This window comes from Dromiciops gliroides, chromosome 4 (assembly GCF_019393635.1).
Source record: "Dromiciops gliroides isolate mDroGli1 chromosome 4, mDroGli1.pri, whole genome shotgun sequence".
Classification (NCBI taxonomy): Eukaryota; Metazoa; Chordata; class Mammalia; order Microbiotheria; family Microbiotheriidae; genus Dromiciops; species Dromiciops gliroides.
This window is the reverse complement of record NC_057864.1, coordinates 216,450,275-216,471,669: the sequence shown is the minus strand read 5'-3', so window position 1 is coordinate 216,471,669 and position 21,395 is coordinate 216,450,275. Positions and strand designations below refer to the sequence as shown.

Below are 21,395 nucleotides of genomic sequence, written 5' to 3'. Positions count from 1 at the left end.
GCAAGAAGAAAAAACCTCTAAAAAAGAAAAATAACAGTGCCAAAAACAAAAGAAATAGTATGGTCCAATCAGTGTCCATATTCCACAATTCCTTTTTATTTTTTTTTCTGGATTTGGAGAGTCTTTTCCATCATGAGTCCTTTGGAACTTTCTTGTACTGTTGGATTGGTGAGAAGAATCTAGTCTATCACAGTTGAACAACACACAATGTTGATGATGCTGTGCACAATGTTCTCCTGGTTTTATTATGTATGATATTTCCCTTGATCCTCATAATGACCCTGTTATACAAGTATTATTTTCCTCATTTTATAGATGGGGAAACAGGATTAGATGACTGAAGTGACATGACTTTAAATCTACTGTTATTTGCCCTAATTTTTTCCATGAAAGTTAGTCCTAGGTAATTTTCATTAGTCTATAGTTTTGTTTTGTTTAAATACCAAAGGTTCCTATTACATAAAACTTCTCAAACTTAGAAAACATTCTTCTCTCTGTTCTTCTCCCTTACCCAACTCTACCTTCCCTGGCTACTAATGCCTGCTATCTGTGCTAAGAACTCTTGTAGTCTGCAGTAGACAATTTACATATTCTCATCCGCCTTATAGTTTGTGTTCAGAGGTACATCACAAGACTACAGATGCCTCTTTGGGAGAAATCTGAGAGGAAATTCAAAGGACTTGGCCCTTGATTTCATATGGTGCCTGAAGAAGGAAGAAGAATCAATGATGACCATCAATCTCCAACCTGAGGGAGCTAAGCTAATGAATGTAGCATTACCACAATTAGTCATCAATAGGATTAAGAACCTTAAAAACCTAACAGACTCTAGATGTCTAAGGCATCCCATTTAAGCAGACACCCAACAGGAACGTCACTACCACCTGGACCAACTCATTCTATTTGGGGGCACCTCTATTGTTTAGAACATTTTTCATTATATTCAGACACAATCTGACTCTCTCTGTCTTTCTCTAGTGTAAGTCTTTATGACTCTTTCACACACCAACCCCTTGAACAAGACTGCTCTGCTTTTTTCCTTAAACCAGGTCTCCATGCTAATCCCCAGTTCCTTTGGCCATTCCTCTCAAGCAATGTATTTTAGGGTTTCTACTATCCCAGTCATGGCTTCATGGACATTTTCCAACTTTAAAATGCCTCTCCTGAAACATGGCAACCAAAACTGAATAGATTCCCATAGATATCAGGGAATAGAGAACCAGCAGCAAATACAGCTGCTGTATCACACTGCTGACTCATATTGAACTAGGTTTTTTGACATGAGCTTTTTTTCTTTCTTTTTTCTTTTTTTTTTTTGGCAGGGCAATGAGGGTTAAGTGACTTGCCCAAGGTCACACAGCTAGTAAATGTCAAGTGTCTGAGGCCAGATTTGAAGTCAGGTCCTCCTGAATCCAGGGCTGGTGCTTTATTCATTGTGCCACCTAGCTGCTCCCATGAGCTTCTTTCTAGCCTATCTCCATTCTTAATAGTATAACTGATATAGGAAGTGTTATAATTTACAGTATAGGAATCTGTATTCAACTTCCTAATGTTAGCTTGGATCAAGATCTTGAATCCTTATTCTTTCATACAATATATTATTCATCCATTTCTAGCTTTGTGTGTTTTGAAAATTTGATGTTGTAAAAAAATTAATCATTAATAATCTAATCTAGTCTAAAAATTATATAATTGGACTTATGAAAAATTATGATTATATGAAAAATTATAATTGGGTCATAAGTCCCATCTGGGTCGCCATTCAAATGTAAGAATATTTTAAAGTACTGGCCTAATTTGGGGGCTAATCTGACTGGAGGACTAATCTGGGGACTTTTGACTATTTGGCTATCTGACTGCTATTAATTTAGCATGGGCCATTTATAATGTTCCACCACACTGCTCCCAAATTGATAAGCTAAAATTAAGAAGCCTCTTAACTAAATAATCAAAGCAGAGTTTATTTATGAGATACTATTTAAAATTAAGAATACAGGGGCATTGTGTCTCTTTCCACTGTGTTTCTTTCCCACCTGCTGTGCCTGGAACTTCTTTAATACAATAAGGATCTTAGCCCCCTCTTGCCTTAGGGCACTCAGGTCAGTTGTCATGCTTACTTTGCTTTCACCCCAATAAAGGCTGCCTCTATCTGCTTCTAAGTACCTAACAGGAAAACAGACACTAAAACGATAAAACAATAATAGTGGGGCACTTCAGTTTACCTCTGTCAACCTTAGGTTAAACCAATTTAAAAAAAAAAGGCAAAACAAGAAAAGAGTTAAGGACCTGAATAGAATTTTAGAAAAATTAGGACCTCTGGAAGTGATTGAATAGACTTTGAAGGAGGTTTTTTTGTACCCTAAAGAAATGGATCATATCTTAGGTCACAAATATCTTATTGCAACAAAAATTAAATAAAAGACTGCAGAAAAAAGTTTTAAAAATCAACAGGAGACGGGGTAGCTAGATGGCGCAGTGGATAAAGCACAGGACCTGGATTCAGGAGTACCTGAGTTCAAATCCGGCCTCAGACACTTAACACTTACGAGCTGTGTGACCCTGGGCAAGTCACTTAACCCCAATTGCCTCAGCAAAAAAAAAAAAAAAATCAACAGGAGACTAAAAATACCTCATGCAAAAGAATTGGTGAGTCAAAGAACAAATCAGAGAAATGATAGATAAATTTCATTGAAGATAATGAGAACAATGTAACAGCTTGCCACAATTTGTAGATATAACATAAGTAATTCTTTTTGGGGGGGGCAATGGGGGTTAAGTGACTTGCCCAGGGTCACACAGCCAGTAAGTGTCAAATGTCTGAGGCGGGATTTGAACTCAGATACTCCTGAATCCAGGGCCGGTGCTTTATCCACTGTGCTATCTAGCCGTCCCTAGCATAAGTAATTCTTAAGTAAAAATGTACATCTCTGGGGGCAGCTAGGTGGAGCAGTGGATAGAGCACCAGCCCTGGAGTCAGGAGTACCTGAGTTCAAATCCGGCCTCAGACACTTGACACTTACTAGCTGTGTGACCCTGGGCAAGTCACTTAACCCCAATTGTCTCACTAAAAAAAAAAAAATTGTACATCTCTAAACACTTTAACAAAAAAAGAGAATAAATTAATTAGCAATACAACTAAAACTACTTGAAAACCAACAAATTTTTAAATCCCAATTAAATACCAAAATAGAAATCATGAAAATCAAAGAAGAAATTTTAAAAATTGAAAACCAAAAGGAAACCAAACTAACAAATTAATCTAGAACCTTTTAAAAAATTGATATTGATAACTAATTAATAATTAATTAATTAATAATTAATGTTAGCTAATTTTATTTTAAAGATGTAAAGAGGAAAACCACATTACCAGTATCAGTAATGGAAAAGGGTAATTCATTTTGAAGAAGAAATAAATGATATTATTAGAAACTCTTTTATCTAACTATGTTCCATTAAAACCAATAACTTCAATAAAATAAATTAATATTTATAAAAATATAAAATATTGAAAGCAACCTAGCAAGAAACAGGGAATTTGAATAAACAAATTCCAGAGGAATAAGTTGAACAAGGCTTAAATGTATGTCAAATTTAAATACTGCAGGATCATATAGATTCACAAGTGAATTCTATCAAAAATCCAAAAATTGTTTCCCATATCATATAAGCTTCACATAAATAGCCAGTTTGCCTACCACATTTTTTCTGTGATACAGCTATGGGCTTGATACATAAGCTAGTGACAGTTAAAACCGAAAAAGAAATCTATAGTTCAACATATCCAATGAATATTGATGCAAAAATTTAAAATATAATGCTTAATACTTTAAATACATTGAAAGAGGCTAAAGCAAAATAACACAAAGATTACCCACCATGACCAAGTTGGACTTCTACCTAGAAGTCAGGACTGTTTTAATATTAGAAAAATTATAAACTTCACTAAGAATGCTAATAAAATATGAATATAAATGTGTGTAAATATAAATCTTTATAAATAAAATGGATAAAGAACTTGTAGTTGTGATTTAAAATGTTCATATGATTGTAATCAGAAATAGATGCAAGTAAAGTTTTTGCCCCCCCAAAAATTTGGTTTAATAAAAACCTACAAAATATAGGAATAAACAGCACTTTTCTTAAAAAAGAAAAACTACCATTTTAAGTAACAGAGAAATAGGTATGTCCATTGTTACCACTTCTCTTTGGTATAGTTAGAAATTCTGGTTATAGCAATGAGACAAGAAAAAGAAATTGAAGCATAGGTAAAGAAGCAGCAAATGAATTTTTATTGTTTTGCAAATTATATGATATACTTAAAGAACCCTAATGATTCAGCTAACAAATTAATTGAAACAGTTATTGTGCTTCAGTAAACCTGAAAGATTTAAAATAGGAAGAGCATTGAAATAGGAAAGTCTTAGACTTACAAAAGTGTTTAATAGCAGCTTTTTTTTTTTAATGGTAACAAAAATTTTAAATATAGCCATCAATTGGCATATAGCTCAGTAAATTGTGCTGTATGAATATGATGGAATATTATTTTGCTATAAGCAATGAAGAAATAAATCATTTCAAAGAGACATATCAACTGATATAGTAAGCAGAACCTGAAGAACTTATACTACAATATTAATATTACAAAAACACTTTTAGGTGCAGCTAGGTGGCTCAGTGGATAAAGCCCCTGTCCTGGGTTTGGGAATACCTGAGTTCAAATGTGGCCTCAGACACTTGACACTTAACAGCTGTGTGACTCTGGGCAAGTCACTTAACCCCCATTGCCCTGTAAAAAAAACCAAAAAAACCACTTTTAAATAGTTTTCTGAACTGAAGAATGAAACGAACTGCAGTAAATTGAACATTTTATACAATAACAGCGCTATAAAAACAGTTTTCAGAGTTCTAGGAACTAGGATGAGTACAATGATCTTCCAGTGATCCCAGAGGATCAAATATGGCATATACTACCTATCCCTTGAATTCATTTTTCAATCCCTTTTTTCAAGATGTTCAGTACAGCAAGAAGAAAAAATAGATTTCTGTTAATTTACAAAATAATTTTTTAAAAATAAAGAAGTGGGAAAGTTGCTACTGATATGGAATTTTGCATGCACTTATAGGTGATATCACTATTATACATATATTATTATTGATTTGTTAGAAGAGACGTTTCATGGGGTGTGGAGGGTGCATGGAGAGTTAATCTATAAATGTCTGTAATGTAAAAACAAAACATACAATTTTTAAAATATGATACCACTGAGTGCTTGCTCATCTCACTATTTTATGCCTTGCATATGGTTTGTGTTTTTGGCTTTTAATTTTATGCTTAGATTAGTTATATCTATCTTCAAACCAAGCTGAAAATTTTCCTCCTTGAAATGTTCATGATACTTTTTGTACAACTTTTGTGTTTACTCTCCCATTGTAGTTGCAAATGGCGTGAACGTATTTCAGTTTAAGAAATCTGATTTAATATTACCTCTTGGTTACATTTCGCTCCCAGAGGCCTGCTTATTTCTAGGGACCAAAATATTCAAGTGATGTTCTGCAGTACTCTTTCATTTTTGACTCCACGTTGGAAAATATGAGGGCATTGTCTGTAATATTTTCATCATACTGAAGGAAATACTTATTTATTCATGCTTAAGAAACTACTTTGGAAGCCCAATTTGAAATGCCCTTGCCTGTAATGTTCTCTGTGTCTCTGTGAGCTACTTTTTATAGTCTGAATTTTTTAACCAGCTTGATCTTCCTGCCTATAGGAATTTTGAAATATTTACTTTTTCAATATGAGCCCTGTGTACTTTATCCCTATGTACCTTAACCCTCACAGTCTCCAAATCCCAGGCCATGCTTCCTCCCTAGCTGTTTTACCATGAGCTCCAGGAGGAATCAGTAGACCCCAAGTATTTTATGCATTTTATAGTGATGTTGAATAGTATTTCCCTTTTTAATTATTGCTTATAAGTTTTTCTTATTAAAATGCTGTTTATTTTTGTTGGTTAATTCTGTAGCCTGCAACTTTGCTAAAGCCATCGATTTTCTCTCTTAGTATCTTTATTGATTTCATAGGATTTTCTAATTATATCATATATATATATTTATATAATCCTATCATTATATATATACCAACCTACCATCATTATTTTTATCTCCTCTTTAGCTATCTTTACACCTTTAATTTCTTTCCCTTATGAATATTGCTAGCATTTCTAGAAATATATCAAATAATAGCAGGGTGAGTAAGCACCCTTACTTTTTTTTTTTTTTTTTGGTGAGGCAGATGGTGTTAAATGACATGCCCAGCGTCACAAAGCTAGTAAGTGTCAAATGTCTGAAGCTGGATTTGAACTCAGGTCCTTCTGAATCCAGGGCTGGTGCTATATCTACTGCACCACCTAGCTGCCCCATGCATCCTTACTTTAATCACATATATTTACTTGGAAAAATTCTAATGTGTGTTCATTGCATATCATGCTTATTTTTGGTTTTAGGTATATATGTTTTAAAGAGTCTGTGCCTATATATCCTTCATAGAGTTTTTAGCATAAATGAGTATTGTGCTTTGTCAAAGACTTTTTCTGTATTTCTTGAGATTATCATGTGGCTTTAATATGATCATTTATATTGGTTGTTTTCCTAACGTTTTACTGTCCTTGCATCCTTTATATAAATTAAACTTGGTCAGATTCAATTATTTCCTGTACTTCTATGAATGAATTACAAGAAGATATAGATAGCAGTACAATAGCTATGGGAGACTATTGTCTTCACAGTTTTGGACAAATCTAACAGATTAAACCAAAGGGAAAATTTAGAATGGAAAAAAGTGCTGGAAAAGCTAGAGCTATAGCAATAGGAATGTTAAAGAATACATGTATTTCTCAGTACCACATGAAACTTTTACCAAAAAAAAAAGAATTAGCCCCATTGGTTATAGAAAGAAATAAATCATTGATTACTTTAGAGAGACCATTTTTGTTCTTGTGGTAGGAGGGAAAGCCAAATTATAAAAGGTTAAGAAGTGAGTGGGAGGTGACAAAGTAAAAGAAACACATGTATTCATCTTTTTCTTGGAATTTTATTGTAAATGATTGTACTGAGAGGGTATGATCAATTGTTGTGATGGTATATTCAGAGAAGGGTGTTAAGACTATCTGAGGCTGCTTTGATAAATTCATATTTTGCTTACAAACTTTATCATGGTACACTATATAATAACTGAACAATAACAATCTGTTTTTCTTTTTAGATTAGTAATTGTGGGTAGGGGAGGACTGAGATCAGAGTCTTATGAATGATGTAATATTTTGCTGAGATAAGCGTATGTACGGGGTATCCCAAAAGTTTTAGGCTTTGGGGACACTTTGTATATGACCCAATTTCTTATCACTTTTATGTCTCTCCAGAATACAATGTAATTTTTATTGAATGCTGAAGATCAGCTGCCTGCTGGTGACTAGGGAATGCGCCAACTTTCATCAATTCAAGTCCATGTGGAACATAGCCCCTCTTGTTCCAAAAAGCGAGGTGGGGGGAGAGGGAAGGAAGCACTACAGAAGAAAAGATGAGCATGAGACACAGTCAGTCCCAAGCATGCTGAGAAATCCAGGGCTGATTCTGGCAGGAGTGATATTAAATATACTAAGTAGCTGTTGCATCCTCTGCATTTACCACCTGCACTGGGCCCTGGTGAGAGTAAAAGAAGCACAAGGTACCCAGGGAATCAATTGTAGCATCCAGGAGGGCAGGAGACTGAGAATGCAATCCTGATGGAAGCATTGGGTTCCTGGGCCTGAAAAATCTGTTTTGGTAGATCATGGGTTTTTTTGATGTGTGTTTGTTTCTTTGTTTTTTTAATTTTTAATTTTATATTTTTCCAGTTATGTGTAAGGTAGTTTTCAACATTCATTTTCATAAGATTTAGAGTTCCAAATTTTTCTCCCTCCTTCCCTCCCTTTATTCCCCCCTCCACAAGATCGCAACCAGGTTATATATGTACAATCCACAAGTCTTTTCATCAGTTCTTTCTATGGGGGGTGAATAGTAAGCTTCTTCATTAGTTCCTTGGGATTATCTTGGATCATTGTATTGTTGAGAGTAGTTAAGTCATTCACAATTGCTTATTCAACAATACTGCTGTCACTATGCACAATGTCCTCCCAGCTCTGCTCACTTCATTATACATCAGTTCATGAGTCTTTCCAGGTTTTTCTGGGATCATCCTGTTATCATTTCCTATAGCACAAGACCATTCCACCACAATCATATAGCATAGCTTCTTCCATCATTCCCCAATCGATGGAAATTCCCTTCATTCACAATTCTTAGCCACAACACAGAGAGTTACTATAAATATTTTTTGTACAATTTTTTCCCCTTTTCTCTTTTTTATGATTACTATTGTCAATTGTTTACCTTCCATCCTATTCCCTTCCCCGTGATATTTATTCTGTTATCCATCTTCTTTCATTCTATCCCTCTTCAAAAGGGATTTGCGGGTCAGCTAGGCGGCACAGTGGCCTGAAATTAATTCATATTTTTCTTAGAAGCTTTACATATAGTGGCACTGACATTGACATCTTCCTCTGAGGGTGCACCTCGATCTTCCTTGTTACCGATGAAGCTTTCTTTGGTCCTCACCTTTCTCTATCTGCTCATCTTACCTTTCTTTTACTTGACTTTTAGCTCCCTAAAGTGGGGCACTGTTTCCAGGCTGCAGTATCCCAAGCTTCAGAAGTCCCAGGTGGTATGATTAAAGGACGATCAGGTTCTTCATTTGCCTGACCTGTTCCCTGGTCCATCGATGACCCCAGACCAACTTGCTAATCAACCAGCTTTGTGTGTTGTGGTTGTCAGCTCCAAGGAGCCTGTGCCCTTCCCCCACCCGGGCTACTGCTACTCAAGCCTACCTCCTGGTTCCCAGCAGGGGTGAAAAACCCAAGTTCTGCCTCAGCACTAGCATAGACCCCTGTAGTCTCCCTCCTGCCAAGGGCTCAGCCCTCTCACCAGACTGGGAGTCTAGTTCCAGATGACACTGGCGCTTCAGCTGATTCAGAAGCTCTGGGGGCCTCCTTCTCTGGTGAGACTGTGGGGTTGGGTTCCACTCCTGTCTCAGCACAGCAGCTCCCTCCTTCCAACCTTCCAAGCAGTTCTTGGTTAGATGATTTCAGCACATTCTTTGTGGGTTTTGCTGCTCCAGGCATTGTCCTTTGGCATTATTTTGATGGGTTTTTTGGAGCAATCATGTTGTGAGTTCCAGAGCTCACTGCCTTTCCTCTGCCATCTTGGCTCCGCCCCAGTAGTCTCATCTCTATCCCAGGTAGATCATGTTTTGCTGAACTCAGGGGGACACACTCAGCTAGAGCTGGGCCTGTTTATCGACAGAGAGAAAGACCTCCTGCATAAGGAGCGGTTGAACATTAGGGAGAGGAAAAGAGGTGATTAAAGAAGCAAACTGAGTATGGATGACACGAAAGGCTCCAATGAAGGGGTTAGTGTTCACAAAAACATGCCTCATCATCCGAGAGTGGAGCAAAGAAGAAGTGAGTTTGATATGATGCTTTAAGTGGTTTAATGTGTAGAAATTAAGACGGGGAGCTCACAAAATATAGTCTCTTTTTAAAGAAAGAATGGGGCACAGCCTTTTGGTAAAAGAGGGATACAGGCTATTAACACAGCCACTGTGGGATGGGCAGCAGATGGCAATGTACTAACCCTCAGGCAGTGAGTTCAGCCAGAGAATCAGTTGGTGGAGAAAAGTTTATCTAATCTCAACTGGGCCTTCATTCTCTTTCTCCCTAATGCTTCAATCCTTGTCTTCAGAGCTGCTGTTCCAAGCTTTCTATTCCTTCCTCAACCCTGCCATTGCAGTTACCCACCCACTCTCTTCCCTCAGGATCTCCTTGGTACTGCATGGAAGAAGTGTAAAGATATATTAAAATTAAAAATTTGCTACTTCCATCTGTGTGCTATCCTATCTAAAGATTCTCCTTCAGGTGCCTGGGAGTAATGAAACACTTAGATTGTTCATGTGATGAATGAGATGTTTAACCTTATTTTTATTTTGGAGAACCTGAATTCTTACAACTGCAAAACAAGCATCATGACAAATGCTTAAGACTGATAAACACTCCCACCTCTATTTGGACGAACGAGACAAAGGCAGAAGATGAGGGAGTAGTAATCACCAGGCTTGGGTCTGTCCTTCTGAGTTCTGCAAAGCATGATCCACCAAAACTGATCTTCAGGCCCAGGAACCCAGTTTTTCCATCAGGATTCCATTCCCGGCTGCCATAGCTGATTCCTTGGGTACTTTGTGCTTCTTTCATTTTCACCAGGGCCCAGTGCATGTGCTAAAATGCAGAGGATGCAACAGCTCCTTAGTGTATTTAATATCACTCCTGCCAGCATCATCCCTGGATTTCTCCCAGCATATTTGTGACTGACTGTGTCTTATGCTCATTCTCACTACATCTTTCCTTCTGAAGTGTTTGCTCCTTCTCCTTACCCCTTTTGGAAAAGGAAGGGCTAGGTTCCACATGGCCTTGAATCGAGGAAAGTTGAAGTGTTAAGAAATTTGGTGATATACAGAGTGTCCCCAAAACCTAAAATTTTTGCATAACTCATATATACTTTTATCTCAGCAAAATATTTCATCATTCACAGACTGGTATCAGTCCTCCCCTAGACCCATTACCTAATTTAAAAACAAAAACAAATTATTATTGTTCAGTTATTGACTAGCATCCCATGATGAATCCCTGAATTAAAATGTGAATTCATCAAAACAGCTTCACCTAGCCTCTGATATACAGCCTATGTGATTAGAGAAGCCAGAGAAATCAGTGGAATCTTTGCTGGGTCCTGCAGGAATCAGCCTCCTCTTCGCAGTTTTGAGGAAGAGACAACAGTTTTCCTTTTCCCTCCCCTGCAGCCATAAGTCTTTCAAGATATCCTTTTGTTTTCATACTCTCTCAGGACCATTGTCAGATTCCTCCTTTTCCTTTTTTTTTTTAAACCTTTTGATTGTCACTTACTCTTATGAGAGCCCTCAGGATTTTGCCAGGTCTGGAGCTCCAATTTGTGCTTCCTTTTAAGCATCATATTTACCTTGCTGTAATATCTTCTTGCTCTATTTAGAATGTGCACTGGAGTAAAGTTAGTCCAACCCCACTGGAGATAGATGTCCCAATTAATAAACAATTAAGCAACTGTGCTGGGAGGTATTCACATATTTTAAAACTATCTGTAGAAATAAGTACATCTTACATAGCTCAGTCCCCATGCTGGTGAATCTTGTTTCTCAAACCTCAGCAGGTTTTTACATGTCAGATGAGGACATGTAAAAACTGGAAGGCTTGGTCACTTCAGGGAAGGTATGTCAGCAGATTCCCCAGTTTCACCTCTGAAACAATTTTATATCCGTGTTTTATATTATTTATCTGTGTGGTTTTTTTTGGTACCGTTGAAATGCAGGGTATAGCAGCCTCTCCCTAGCAAGCATACTACTTAAGGTAGCTTGCTTTTTACTGAAGGACCCCTAAGTGGATTTTCCTGCTCTTTTTAGAGAGATATTTGCACCTAACATGATGCCATGCACAGAGATCTACTAACACCAAAGCCGATACTCCAGTATCTCAGTGACACATCTGGGGAAACACAAAATGGGTTTATTCCATTTTTCCCAGCATTGCAGTTGTACCAAATGAATAAGCCTGCTTAGCGAAAGGCAAACTCAGAATTTGTGATGTGTTTATAGGAAAGAAAAGAAAGCAAAGTTCTTCTGTATGTCACTTGGGCCGTGATTTACCTGAGGTACATCCAGGGAAACGAAGAGTATAATATTGAAGGGTATTTGTTTTGAGCTTCTGGATTGTCAAATATGAAGTTTTTAAAACGTCAACCCCTTCCCAAAATGAAAACCCAGGAGAGGAAGAGGAAGAGGCAGAAGGTCTATAACCTGCTGTTTGTTGACTACAACAATGTAGTGGCCACATCAGTAGAATGCTGTATTTGTCCATTTCGACCAACCGTGTCTGACTGGTGTATTAGATTGTGGTGGTGGTGGTGGTTTTATAGATTACCCTTTTGAAAGATTAATGGGAGAAACAATGACTGCAGGGGTATGCCCTGCAAATGTAAGTGAAGTGTTATCCTAGATGCTTCAGGCGATCAAGAGAGGCTGTTTTTCAGTGTGTTGACTGAAGGGTGCAGTAATTTATGGTTGGACTGCACTGAATCACTACCACTGCAGTGTTGGACTGGAGCAGAGACAGAAGCAGGAACCTGGTCAGCTCTTGAGTATATCCCCACACTAGGCATATATTTAATATGAAAGCACTATATAAATTGTCTAGATCCTGGCTTCAGAAATGGACTCATTTTTTAAACAGCAACATAAAGAATGCTTCCTTTCCCCATCCTATATCAATACCAGTTCATTTATGCCTCTCTTTTATGCTTACTAGTGACATAAAACTGAAACAATTGACTTGAGAAAGCTGACATCTTACTGTATAGCCCTGAAGGCAGCAGTACCAGAAATTGTTTCTGATTGCATTCCCACTCTCAGTACATTCATTTTTCACTAGTAGTAATATTTGACCTGGTGGCCCTAAGCAGATTTAAGTTATATATTGAAAGCAGTTAAAGTTAGTGGCTATCACAGAGGATTAGAAATCAGAATTCCAAGTTCTTTCTGTGGTACCAATATTAAATATTACCTCAGGCAGCTTGGGCCATGGAATTATTAGTTTAATATTAATAATGTAGAACATGTTACTAGAATGACAGGTGTTGAATCACTGGTACAAGTCAGACTATCACCACTAAACAGAGCCGGCAGACTCCCTTGAAGTTTGGCCTCTGGTTGGACCACAGCCCCTGTTTCTCCAAGTCATTATCAATTCTAATTACCTAATCTTAACTGTGCTCTCTCCTGCTAGACAGTCCTTTTATTCTTCCCTGACTGATTATTTGGCTCCCCACAATAGCTGTTGCAAGTCTTCTCCTCTCCTTAGTCTTAGTACCATCTATGGGGATGACAAAATTCAGACCATCTATCATGAATTAGCTTTCTCCTCTCCCCTATTCCATGTCTCAAAACCTTTCTAAAACTTCACCCTTCTCTTTTTCTCTAGTCACTTATGAAAAGGTGACCTGTCTCCTCACCAAAGATAAGTTCTCTGGTGTTCCTGATCCCATCCCCTACCATATTTTCCAAGACCTTGCCCAGTTCAATCGTTCCCTTTCTTTTTCTCTTCCTAAAGAATTTTTCTACTAAGCAAGTGCTTACTGCTTTCCTGCTACCTACAAAGAATCAACAATCATCTGGAGTCCTTGTTAGCTATCATATTAATTACAGTTCTTAAGTCTGTCAAAGTAATTTTTCTTTACAATGTTGTGTTCCTTGCTTCACAACAGCTCACACAAGTCTTTTCAAGTTTCTTTCAACCCAATCCTTCCATCATTTCTTAGGGTGCAATAATATTCAGTTATATTCATATATCATAATTTGTTCAGCCATCCTCCACTTTATGGATATCCTCTTAATTACTAATTCTTGTACAACCAAAAGTACTGCAATAAATAGATTATTTTTCCAGAAAGTAGTATTAGCAGTTGTTTATAATTTTTTTTAAGTGAGGCGATTAGAGTTAAGTGACTTGCCCAGGGTCACACAACTAGTAAGTGTTAAGTGTTTGAGGTTGGATTTGAACTCAGGTACTCCTGACTCCCGGGCTGGTTCTTTATCCACTGTGTCTGTCACCTTGCTGCTCCCATGAGCTTCTTTCTAGCCTATCTCCTTCCTTAATAGTATAACTGATTATTTTTTTAACCCCAGTGTAGGAATTTACTATTTACAATATAGCTGTATGTACTTTTTTCAAAGCTCGATTTATAACTGTCATTTCATCATAGCCATACATCTATTTTTGAAGTCAATTACGGTCCACCAAAACCTCACTTTGGTATTGAGATTATTCTCTTTGTTAGAAAGATCAGATCAGATTCATCTCTAGGTCAGATGCAATTTTGCTAACTTTAAAAGATATTCAGTGAATATTTTGCCCTATCCATAGACAAACTGTAATAAAGTTATTTCCTACTTTTGTTTAGCATTCTTTGTGATGCCATTTGAAAATTTCAGTTATTATCTGTCTGTACAATTTCTCTAAAATTATACCATCTAGCCTAATTTGATAATTATCAGTCAGTCAATAATTATTTAATATTAAGCACCTATGTGCCACACACTATGCTAAGTGCTGGGGATGCAAAAAGAGGCAAAAGATTGTCTCTGCCCTTGAGGAGCTCACAACCTAATAAGGAAACAGATATGTACAAACAAACTATAGACAAGATAAATAGAAGATTATTAAAAGAAGGTGTTGAGAACGAATTTTTGTAGATGGGATTTTAGTTGGGACTTGAAAGCCAGGGAGGCCATTCATCAAGGAAGGAACATAGTCTCCGCATGGCAGCATCTGGAGGGAATGCCCAGAACCTAGAGATTAGTTTGTTGGTGGTGAAAGAACAAGGAGGCTCACATCACTGAGTTGAAGAATAAGAGGTAAGGAATAAGTTTTAAAAAGAGAAGAAATGCAGAGTAAATTTTTGAAGACTTGTGAAAGTTGTATCACCTTGATGTTAAATAACCTACGAGTGATTTAAGTATTCCCCTTAGTTTTTTTTTTTAAATAAAAGTATTTTATTATTTTCCAGTTACATGTAGAAATAGTTTTCGAGATATTTTATTTTTTCCGTTACATGTAAAGATAGTTCTCAACTTTTGTTTATACATGCTTTACAATTTCAGATTTTTCTCCCTCCCTCCCCTCCCTCCCCCCTCCCCTAGACAGCAGGTAATCTGATATAGGTTATATCTATATATCTCTATACATATACATATAGATAGATAGATAGATACACACACATATATATATATATACACATAATAACATTAATCCTATTTCTGCATTAATCCTGTTACAAGAGAAAGAATCAGAGCAGTGATGCAAAACCTCAAAATAGAAAAAACAAACAACAGCACCCAAAACAAAAGAAATAATATGGTTCAATCAGCATCTATACTCCACAGTTCTTTCTTTCTTTTTTCTTTCTTGGATTTGGAGATCCTCTTCTATCATGAGTTCCCTGGAACTCTTCTGTGCCACTGCATTGGTGAGAAGAATATAGTCCCCTTAGTTTTAGTTGCTTTTTTTTTTGCCCAAGTAGTATACTTTTTTTTTTTAATGTTAATAGCAGAATGAAAAGACCCTCCAAACTGTCACAATTTTCACTTGGCCTCAATTCCATTGCCTTGGTATCTACTTCACTTGCAAATTGCATCTTTAGCTGCTGTTACACTAAAGTATTTTCTCTTATCTTCCTTTGTAGCACCCTCCTGTCAGTAGTTTGCCTTTCTTCATTCCCATCCCCACCCTAACCCCATTTCTGATTTTTTTTTAAATTGTGAATCCCTTAATTCTCATACAGCACAGAGAAAAATCAGAGCTGCCAGTGGAGCTGAAACCCAAGTGAGAGTTTTATTTTTTGCTTTTTGTTCAGGAAAAAAGTAACATATGCATTCATAATCAGATTCTCTCTTTTCTCTCTTCTGTTCTCTCTCTGACCTTATTATGTCATGCCTACATCTTGATCTGGCAAAAACAGAACCTTGAGAAAAAAAAAAAGGTTTCTTTGGAGATTTCTTAACTTTCAGGCTTTTTTGCATCATTTATTCTGAACCCCTAAGTCTCTAGTGAACCCAGTGTTTTGCAAAGTGTGTCAGATGCTGGTTGAGTGTTTTTGTTTTGTTTTTTCATTTGACAGTTTGTTTTCGTTGCCTGATAGGTATGTATCATAAGGATATGGTGCTTTTTAATAAAGGAGTCAGAGGAAAACATGCTGTTTAATGCTTTTTCCATAGCATTATTTTGCAGCATGAAGAAAAAATATTAATAATTGATATTTGTCTGAAGTACAGTATAATAATTCACTAATTTATTGAAATATTTCATTAGTATAATAGAAGAAAGTGCATTCTGACTTAGAAATATTAATTATATGATATTTTTTAAATGGTGCTATTGTTATTTTCAAGTACAATGAGTGACAAATCAAGATAAAAATGCATACCTTATCATTCAAGTGAAAATAAAATAATTACAGATACTTTATAGTAAACCTGTTTGTTATCACAACCTTATCATCTACATAAAAGCCTGCATATATCCTTTAAAATTGAATGGACGGGGCAGGTAGGTGGTGCAGTAGATAGAGCACAGGCCCTGGAGTCAGGAGTACCTGAGTTCAAATCGAGCCTCAGACACTTAACACTTGCTAGCTGTGTGACCCTGGGCAAGTCACTTAACCCCTATTGCCTCACTAAAAAAAAAAAAAAAAAAAAAAAAATTGAATGGACAAGGGGCAGCTAGGTGGCGCAGTGGCTAGAGCACCAGCCCTGGAGTCAGGAGTACCTGAGTTCAAATCTGGCCAAAGACACTTAACACTTACTAGTTGTGTGACCCTGGGCAAGTCACTTAACCCCAATTTCCTCACTTAAAAAGAAGAAAAAAAAATTGAATGGACAGCAGGAGGATGCAGTGCGGGGGGGAAATATAGATTTGAAGTCAAAGTATCTAGGTTTGAATCTCAGTTGCCTATAAAACTTTGACCAGGTTCCTCAGTTTCCTTAACTGTGATATGAAAGTGTTTAACTTTATCATCTCCAATATCCCTTCTGGCTCTTAATCTTTAGTTCTAAGAATTTGACCTAGAACCTGAAGATATGTTGAAGAACATTGTAATATCTTGAGCCCTTCCTTGTTTTGAAAAACCTGTTAACTTTAAAGTTCCACACATAAACAAGATGTGAAAAATTTAAAGACAATTTTTTAACTTTTATTTCTCAGTAGAGAAATCCTGACTAATTTTTCAGAATTTATAGTCTTAACTAATGACATTTTATTGTACATGATAAAAAGTTTTTCGGAGCCTATATTGTAAACACAATAGCTTTGGGGCCACATTGGAGAAGATCATAGATGTTATTATTAACTCCATGACTGGACATTTTTACTGACTGTCTCCCATGTTTGAACTCCCTCTTTCCTAATTGCTACCTTCTGGTTTTCCTGGCATCATTCAAATCTCAACGTCTCATCTTTTGCTAGTTTTTCCTATTCCTCCTCCTTCATTTTAATACCTTTCCTCTGTGATTAGTCCTAAATTAAACTGTATATATCTTCATTGTACACACTTATTTGTACGTGATCTCTGCCATTACTCTGTGAACTTCTTTTTATTTTATGATTTTCTTGGTATCCTCAATATTTAGCACATTACATGCCACATAATAAGTATTTAATAAATTTAAGAAGTATGCTAGACATTGTAAATTTAGGAAAAATGAAATGGATAACCTTGGATCATGCCTAAGCAAAACTTCCCACAATTAGAAAGAATAATTTCTTGCTATAGTTTTATATAACTCATAAATTTTAAGGAAAGAATGATTTTGCATTTTCTTCTTAGGATTCAGGAATAGATTCCTATGATCCTGTGTAAGTCATATCATTCATCCCTCTCTATAGGAGAGATTTCAGTATAATGTGTAGACCCAGTTTTCCCTAATACCTTTAAAATACATTTGGTGGAATAATATATGTAATCTTAGACTTTGAGGTAGGAAGACCCAAATTCACTTGCTCCTACAGATACTAATTTTTTGACCCTAGGCAAATCTTTCAACCTCTCAGTTTCTGTTTTCTCATCTCTAAATCAGGTTAATAATGGTAACTACCTCACACCATTATTAGGCATGTATCCTAGAAATTCAAAGAAATAGTCAAAGGACCTCATATATACAAAAATATTTATAACAATACTTTTTGTTGTAGTAAAGAACTGGGAGCTAAGAAGGTGCCTATTAATTGGGAAAAGATGGAACAAATTTTAGTAAATGGATATAATTGTATATAACTATGCAAGGAGGAATGACAAGCCGAACACAGTTTAAAAACTAGCCTAATGAACTGCCATATGATTGTTCTCAGCTGTGTTGTTGTTTTTTGGGTTTTTTTAGGGCAATTAGGGTTGAGTGACTTGTGTTTTTTTCCTTAACATTTTCACTAAGAAAACTTTTTTCTGAATTTTTGAAAAACCTTGGAAAACTTGTAATGGTGCAGATTTCAGTGCCTAAAACATAGAGAACAGTTTATACAGTGGCTGCAACATTGTAAAGAGAAATAATTTTGAAAGATTTAAGAGCTGTGATCAATACAAAGAATAGTCTCTATTCTAAAACATGAATGAATTGTACTTCCTGAAAGGACTAGAGGTCCAGAATTAGATATCTTTTCAGAAGGGGCATGTATATTCAGTTTGTTAAACTATGCCCTCCCCCCCCCTTTTTTATTATTCAAGTCTTTTTTGTTTGTTTGTTTTTTGTTTTTTATTGAATAAATTTTATTTTCCAAAATATATGTAAAAACAAATTTTAACATCAATTTTTTTTTAAAATTGTGTTCCAACTTCTCTTCCTCCTCCATTCCCACCCGCCACACACTAGAACTCAAGCATTTCAAAATAAGTTATACATGAGTAGTCATGGAAAACATTCCCTCATTAGCTAGGTTGTGAGAGAAAACAGTCAAAAAACTCCTAAAACTTAAGACTGAGGAATTGTCAAAGAGAAAAAAAATTTTTTTTTTAAATGTGTTTCCAGGGGCAGCTAGGTGGCACAGTGGACAGAGCACCAGCCCTGGAACCAGGAGCACCCGAGCCCAAATCCGGCCCCAGACACCCAACACCCACCAGCAGCGTGACCCCGGGCAAGCCACCCAACCCCAATTGCCTCCCCCCCCCAAAAAAAAAAGAAAAGAAAAGAAAAAAAAAGTGTTTCCATCTATTTTCAGATACTATTACTTCTTTCTCTGTAAATGGGTTGCCGTTTTCATAAGTCCTTGAGGGTTATATTGGACCATTGCCTTTTTATTTTTTGAAAAAGGTGATTTATCTCTTCTATTTTGTATTCTAAAATGTGATTGTAAGGATATAATTTTGACCCTTAGGACTGCATTAGCTGCATCCCAGAAACTTTGATCTGTTGTTTCATCATTATCTTAAAATTATTTTGGAAAGCAGTTTGAAATGATGCAAATTAAGTGACTAAAATGTCCATACCCTTTGACTAGAGGCTCCATTACTTGGCTTATATATCAAATAAGCCAATGAAAAGCAGAAAGCTTCCATATCCTTCAAAATGTTTTGTGATTGCTAAGATTTGGAAACAAAGTAGATGCCCCTCAATTGGGGAGTAGCTAAACAAATTGTGGTACATGTATGAAATGGAATATTATAGTGTTATAAGAAATGATCTGTGTGATGCGTACAGAGAAGCAAGAGTTATATGAACTGATGCTGAGTATAGTACGTAGAGCCCAGAAAATAATATCCACAACTAACTACAACTAAGAAAATGGAAAGAATGACACACCCCAAATGCAACAAAACTATAAAAGTTAAATGGGGCTCAAATGAAGAAATATAAGAGGACTCCCAACCTACCTCTTTGTGGAAGTCGGAGGTCCACACGTATTACACAGTGCATGTTTTTGGACTTTTTTTTTACAATTTCAGTTATGTTTTTTCCCACTTTCTAAAAAAGACTGTCATATGGGATGGCTCTCTGGGAAAGAAGAAGGAAGGATATAAAAGATATTAGGGTGAAATAAGAAAAAGAAAATGTCAATAAAAACTTATTTTTTAAAAAACTCACCAACAGTGAAAAGTAATTGGGGGGGGGTGTCCAATGGGAGTTAAATGATTTGCCCAGGGTCACACAGCTAGTAAGTGTTAAGTGTCTGAGGGCTGGATCTGAACTCAGGTACTCCTGACTCCAGGGCCGGTGCTCTATCTACTACACCACCTAGCTGCCCTGAAAAGCAATTTTTAAAAAAATATGCATCATAGAGGACGAGAGTGGCAGTTAATCAGGTTAGTTTTGTAACTTCTTTGTTCAATTTTATCATGTATTTCTTTTTTAAAAAAATTCTATATTCATCAAAGATTTACAGTGTCATAGTTTTCTTTTTCTGTTTTTTTTTATAAATGAAAATCATTGTGTTTGTTGACATCTATGAACTTTATAAGATAAAAGGCAGAAATTTTTAAAAGCCATTATCTATGTGTATTTGTTTATTGAACTAGCAAATAAGCTAACTATGATTACAGGAGAACAAAACATTGAGCAATTTTAGGGAGAGTGGGGACTAAAATTGAGCAGACTTGGGGTCCTGGGGTTCTTAGAAGATATAAGGAATCTGAAAATCCCCTAGTCACCTACATGATACAGGCTCTCCTTCATTTTCTCTCTCCTGGGCTATTGCAATAGCCATCCAGTTGCTATTCCTTCCCCAGCTCTCTTCCCACTGAATTTCATCCTCCAATCACCTCCCAAAGTGATCTTCCTAAAGCAAGAGATCTGATCATGTTACCTTCTCTCTCCCATAATCTATAGTGATTCCTGATTACCTCCACTGTAAAATAGAAAATCCTCTGCTGGGCTTTTAAATTATATTTTTTTTCTCTCCCGCTCATTTTTTTTGCCAGTTCCTCTCTCCCACTATAAAAGAAATCCAAAACCTATGTAACAAATAACAGAATCAAGCAAAACTTCCATATGGGCCATGTCTACAAAGTGTGTCTCATCCTGCATATTTAGTTTTATAATTATATAAATGTTTATTTGGATTAGATTGGAATAGTTGGTTACCTCTATCCAGAAGTGTGTAACTTCCTTCATCCATCAGTCTTCTCGAATCATATTTGATTAGAATTCTTAAATCTCACAAAATTGTTGGGTTTTAGAACATTATTCTTATAGTATAATTTCCTTGTGGTTCTGTTCACTGTACTGTGTATTACTTCATTAAAGTCTTCCCCTCTTTCTCTGAAACTGTACCCTTCATTGTTTCTTATAACACAGCAGTGCTCTATTACATTCATATACCCTTATTTGCTTACCTGTTTTCCAATTGATTGTGGTTCCTCCTGTGTCGTCCCCCCCGCCCCAATTTCCAGTTATGTGTCACCACAGAAATAGTGGAGATAAATGTTTTTTCACCTATCACCTTTCCCTCTTTCTTTGTTCTCTTTTGTGCTTATTGACCTATTCTATCTCTGGCTTTTAAAGCCCTTTACATCCTGGCCTGTTGCTGACTTTTCAGCCTTCTTCTACTCTACTCCCCTCCACATATTCTTGTATCAATTAACACTTGTCTTCTTGCTGTTCCCTTCACATTATGCTATCATCTCCTGACTCCTCATTCCTGGAATGTTGTTCTTCCCACCTTCACCACTTGTTTTCCTTGGCTTTCTTC

General features: G+C 36.4%; 1 protein-coding gene across 3 annotated transcripts in view; it reads left to right on the top strand.

Moving 5' to 3' along the window:
* The window catches only part of RPTOR (regulatory associated protein of MTOR complex 1), a 505,620-nt gene that overhangs the window by 310,444 nt on the left and 173,781 nt on the right, over positions 1 to 21,395 (top strand). The gene's annotated exons all lie outside the window — the stretch shown is intronic.